Source organism: Pinus tabuliformis, chromosome 4_1 (assembly GCF_031772625.1).
Source record: "Pinus tabuliformis cultivar Carrire ecotype Pingquan chromosome 4_1, CPIR1, whole genome shotgun sequence".
Classification (NCBI taxonomy): domain Eukaryota; kingdom Viridiplantae; phylum Streptophyta; class Pinopsida; order Pinales; family Pinaceae; genus Pinus; species Pinus tabuliformis.
Genome location: NC_142303.1, coordinates 287,678,772 through 287,684,752, shown reverse-complemented (window position 1 = coordinate 287,684,752; position 5,981 = coordinate 287,678,772). Strand labels below are relative to the sequence as shown.

At 37.5% G+C, this 5,981-nt stretch overlaps 1 pseudogene; it reads right to left on the bottom strand.

Moving 5' to 3' along the window:
- Positions 1 to 954: 954 nt before the first annotated feature.
- LOC149175390 (subtilisin-like protease SBT1.5 pseudogene) lies at positions 955 to 3,596 on the bottom strand (annotated as a pseudogene).
- Positions 3,597 to 5,981: the final 2,385 nt, after the last annotated feature.

Sequence of the window (5,981 nt, the reverse complement as noted above, 5' to 3'; positions counted from 1 at the left end):
TTAGCCGTTAACCATAGTCAACCATAATCTATTATAGATGTGGACAATGATGGTCATCTATAGTCAACTATATGTTAATCACAATAAAGTCTCCTCAACAATAAGTTGAACATATTTATCCCTAGTCAAGCATAATCAACTATGGTCTAGTAATCCTCCCCATGCACATCAACCATTAACTAGCACAACCACATGAATAAATATGCTCAATATACATTGATCAAGGCTATTTCTACCTTTAATATGCCAATTCAAGTGAAATGGGACCTATCTACATATATCAACAATATTTGTTAATGTAATTGTGCTAGTATATAATATATATTAATTTAATGGTTTGATCTATTGATTTAACATATAGCCTATAAGGCTAGCTCAATGGTGATTGTCATGTTACAAATATTATGTAAAATGGGTCAAAACTAATATATATAGAATATAGCCTATAAGGCTAGCTCAATGTGATTGTCATGTTACAAATATTATGTAAAATGGGTCAAAACTAATATATATAAAATAAAATAGTATATATATACACACACGTACTATTTCATTCTAGTTGTTAGTATATTAAAATAAAAATGCGTAGAATTAGATGAAACGACAATTTATAAGAAAGTTAAATGTTGTCAATATAATTTCTTAAGGCTTATTTGATAATAAATGCATTCTAAAACTTCACAACTAAGTTTACTCTCAATTTAGAGTTAATGTAATTTTTTAAACTATTTTCTTCTTGTTAATAATATTATATTAAAATAAAAATGCTTGATATTAAATGGAAAAACAATCTACCAGAAAATATCTAAATGTGTTATCATTTTACATATTTATAAAACTTGGTTCCTTAGGAATGTATTTGAAACAGTGTAAACTTCACAACTAAGTCCACCTTCCATTCCTCCCATAAAATTTGAAATTCATGAAAAAGTAAAATTCTTGCAAATCAACCAATTAATCTAATTAATTTGCTTAATTTTTTTATTTACTTCTCAACCAGATGCTTTCTCTTTTTATTACAGGATATTTAGATCTTGGTTATCCATCTATTATAACATAAATGTACTTACTCCGATGAAAAGCCAATAGAAAACACGAAAGCTATAATTCCTTTGAAACAACCAGGAAGCAAGAAACCAAACTGCCTTTGATCTTAGTGGGCTCCCATTATTCTATCTCTCTATTCCATGACAACTAATACGAGAAAGACACGAGTAAGCATTAGCTAAGATTGCTTTCTGGTTATTGCAATGGGGCTCCGCACAACGTGCTTGCCATCGCTCCAAGCCAGCGACCCAAAGACGGTATCTGAACTGGTTTTCGGGGGAAATTTCAAGGGCTGGGCGCTGACCCTCAGCGTGAAGCTCAGCTTCTCGTGTCTCTTGCTAAACTTTAGCAAGGGCGGTTCCACTGTCACGTCTATCCCTATTGGAGCAATCACGGTGGCCGTGTAAGTTGAAATGGTAGGACCAACAATGGTGACCGTTCTGATGAAGCTTGTCGACAGGTTAGAAGACTGGCCCTGATAAAAACAGCAGAAAACGAGGGATAATTGAGATTCCCAGGCTGTCCTATTTGAGTAGGACAACTAACATTCATATTTGTGATCAACTTGATGGATTCTTGAGAATAATTCAGACTGCATAGAAAGTTGACATAGTCATTCACGCCCAGATCGTAAATGAGCCCAGGAGCCGTGGCTCTCTGGGGATCCACGTGACCTGCGCCGAAACCAAAAGGTGTCGAAGCATGTCCCGTCGCTTCATCGCCCATTGGCACCTCGCGTTTATTCACAGTGTCGTAAGTGTAAGCAGTCGTCATGATTGCAGATTTGATGGCGGCGGGGCTCCAGTCGGGATGCGCTCCTTTCAGCAACGCAACGATCCCGCTAACGTGGGGACATGACATGGATGTCCCAGATATTATATTGAACTCCGTTCGCCTGTGGTCGAACGAGAGGTCTGTAGGACCGACCGCGTCGGTCCAAGCAGCGAGAATGCCTACACCGGGGGCCATAATGTCGGGTTTGAGAATTTCAGGCGTTACGGGATTGGGCCCTCTGCTGGAAAAGGAAGCTACGACAGGAGCCGGCTTGACCCCCAACAGTGTGCCATGAAATATTATGGTGGCGGTGGGGTTTTTGGCTGATTTGATGTAACTTCGGATAGAATTTCCAGCAGAGCTTCCCACCGCAGCGGCGGGGAGCAGATGGGCGTCAGCAATGAGTCCTTCGCCATCAGAGGCGGTATTAGAAAGAATCATCCCCACACCTCCCGCCTGCTTGACCACGGCCCCCTTGGCCACCCTAGGATTATCGCCACGCTCACACAACACGATCTTCCCAGTGACTTTTTGGGATCCAGCGACCCCTCCTTGCACAGAGAAGACAAGGATTTGTTGCCATTGCTCTCCTCAGCAGCATCCCCAGCGTCGACAAGAGGCAGCAGACGTCGTGTGTTCAATCCTTTTCCGCTATACAACGACACGCCATGAATGACCGCCCCGTTGCCAAGCTGGATATTGGCGGGGAAGTCACGATCCAGAGTGCCGGCCCCAACTGTGGTGATCCATGGGGCCACGTTTGCGACCGACAGAGCTATGGGGCCGTCGTTACCCGCTGACGCAGAAACGAACACCCCCCGCTTCACCGCCTCGAAGGTGCCGATCGCAAAGCTATCTAGATCATAAGGATAGGCAGCTCCTCCGATCGACAAAGAAAGAACGTCTACTCCGTCACCTACCGCCTTGTCCAGAGCAAAAAGTACATCTGAATCAAGGCAGCCATAGACCCAACAGACCTTATAGACCGCAATTCGTGCCTGGGGCGCTATTCCTTTGGCGATTCCCTGCGCGTAACCCATCATGTTGGCTCCCTCGACGTATCGGCCCGCAGCGGTGGAGGCGGTGTGCGTGCCATGGCCTTCCGAATCCCGCGCTGAACGGAATTCCAGGGTCTCGTTCAAGGTACCATACATCGCTTTGTAGCCTTCGTGGGAAAAACGCGCACCTACCAGCTTCCGATTACACAGGGTCTTGGGAAACCTGCTCCCACTCTCGCATTCGCCTTTCCAGTGCTTGGGGACGGGGCCCATGCCCTGATCGCTGAAGCTCCGCCGTTCCGGCCAGATGCCGGAGTCCAGGAAACCGATCACCACATCGGAGCCGTAATCCGAATCCGCCCACAGGCCGCTTCCATTTGGCGTGTCAAGGCCGAGGAAGCCTGGGGACCGCGTCGTGTGCAGCTGGCGTACACGATCCGGGAACATGGCGAGAACGCCGGGCATTTTTACCATCCGAGCGGCTTCGTCATCTGTCAACCTTGCCGAGAAACCATGCAACACCGTGTTATAAACGTGAAGCGGCAGAGCATCCATGTGACTGCCCGATTCAGTTTTGAGGGCAGCCTTGACAGCAGTTGCAATTGTTGATCTGTACCAGTGCTCGTCCGTGGGAAAGACGGTCGGTTTTGAGTTACTGTCAACTCGAACAATAAATGTCTTGCGTCCATCGCTGCCATTTCCCACTACCAACTGTTGACACAGACACAGCACCAATAACAGCAAAAACCTTGAGATTTCCCCGGAAACCATTGTAGAATTCCGTTTCACCGCCTCTTATATTAGTCTACCCCAATTCATTTACAAAATAACAACCCTCAAACAGAATAGAAGGCAAATCTAGATTTATATGACAGGCAAGATAAAGCATTGCCTTCTCAGAAACTTAAAGCACCGAGAAATAAATACACTATCTTGTCACATTTCTTGTCAACTACACTGTGCTTGAATAGTGTTTTTACCATGTGCATTTCCTTTGAGAGATTATCGACATTGATGAAAGCATGTCAGTGCACATTCGTGGAAAGTATGTGAGGAACGAACAATGAACATGGTGAGATACGGCACATCCGTGGTTGATTCCTTTACGCGTCCACTCTGCTGAGCTTGGACGCTACTGGAAATTATCACCAATACGATGGGACCCTCTGCTTCCTATCGATTGGGTTTTGGTAACGAAGATGCTTGTTCAGCGGTACAGGTTATTCAGAAAACGCAACTCTCCGAAAGTGATTCATTGCTTAGTGGAATCAAACTGGAAAATTGGATTCATCTTTAGGCAGCATCGGCCCTTTTTCAATTTGAATTTAGAAAGATGTCACCGATCACAAACTTCCGCAGCAGCTTACCACTAGATTTCCTTAAACGAGACGTTCAAATACAAGTACTGTGCGGTATAGTAATCAAATTCGCCAAGCCTAATGTGTAGGTATGGAAATTTTAGGGTTAGCTAATTTCCCGTGATTTAAAAAAAAAAAAAATTGGTAAATTTAATTTTTTATAAAAATGATTCTTCTAAATTTTACAATATAAAATTATTTTACTTTAAAAATGGTCAATATTATAGAGTATATATAAAATCATTATAAATTTGAATAATTTTACAAATACACCAATTAGGAACTAATGAGATTCCCCAATGTTTTAAATTTCAAGATAATTTTCCATCCTTAAAATTTTCCATGTCTATATTTTAAAAAGTTAATCTAGTGAGATTAATCTAACTTATCAATAATAAAGATTAATTTAGTATATCACATAATAGCGATTAATTTATTGTATCATATGAACTGATGATGGAAGAAGATAAAGACTTAAATGGAAAAAATGAAAAGTAAAAGAAAAATTGGATTACTTTTTAATTTATTTTTTCAATTTGGTTCTTGTTTTCAAAGACTAATTAAAGAAAAAAAAAGGTAAAGAAGAGAACCCAAAAATGGAATGTCCCAAAAAGTAAAGAAGAGAATTCAGAAAATGGGAAAGGAGAGAATATGTGAAACTGGTTTAAAGGAGAGAACTCAGAAAAGTGGTTTGATTTTATGAGAATTGTTTTTTATTCTAGAAAAATTATATATAAATAAGTTTTGAATATAGCTTTTATAAATGTTACTTTATTTATAAAATTTTTTACATAAAATTAAAAAAAAACTTAAATTTAACTTTAAAAATAAAAATCTTAAATCTTAAATTTAACTTTAAAAAATAAAAAAAAAAAAATAAAAAAATATGTGAAAATGGTTCGTTTTTTATTTTTAAAAAATTAAATATAAGTAAATTTTAAATATAAATTTATAAAAGCTATTTTAAGAAAAGGTTTTATATATATATATATATATATATATATATATAAAAATATAATAATAATTATAAATTTTATTTATAAAATTATTATATTATTTAAAATTATTCAAAATAAAAGGGAAAAAAAATACATCATATAATGTGATTTTCCGCAAAAACTCACATAAATACCAATTATATAATCAAATTTAAACTTAATAACTATGATACATTCTATAATTTTCTGAAATCGGTCTATTTTTTAAATTCTTTAAGTTTTGCCGATATTTTCCCACGCATCTGGAAGCACTCCAAAATCCAGAGTTTACTGTCCCAATGATGACACGAATTCGACCTTAAATTTAGACCAATGATATTACATGTTATTGTTATTGGGAATTTATGTTGTAATTAAATAGAAATGGAACTGGAGCGTGGTTAGTAGATTTCAGTGCGAGGGGAAATGTGGAAGCTCTCCGTACTTAATCTTTACGTCGATTTATATGCATTTTAATATTAAGATAAATATTTTCGTACTAAATCTACGGTTGGTGTGGGTATATATATATATGTATGTTGGTGAGTTTTTATCTATATAATATTTTTATTTTTGACTTTTAATATATATATGGTTATTCTATTTGAAATATAAATAAAAATAATATAATTTTTTATTAAATAAAAATTTTTTATACCGTAATTGTAATATATAGTAAATTAGTAGAGAATTTTTATATTATTAATTAAGTATATAGTATAAAAATTGTTTAGAAAAAGATTGTTTTAATTACATATTTAACTAGATATGCTATCAAATTTTTCTGTCTTTGGTATCTTTATATAGTTTAACAAAATGTCTCTTCC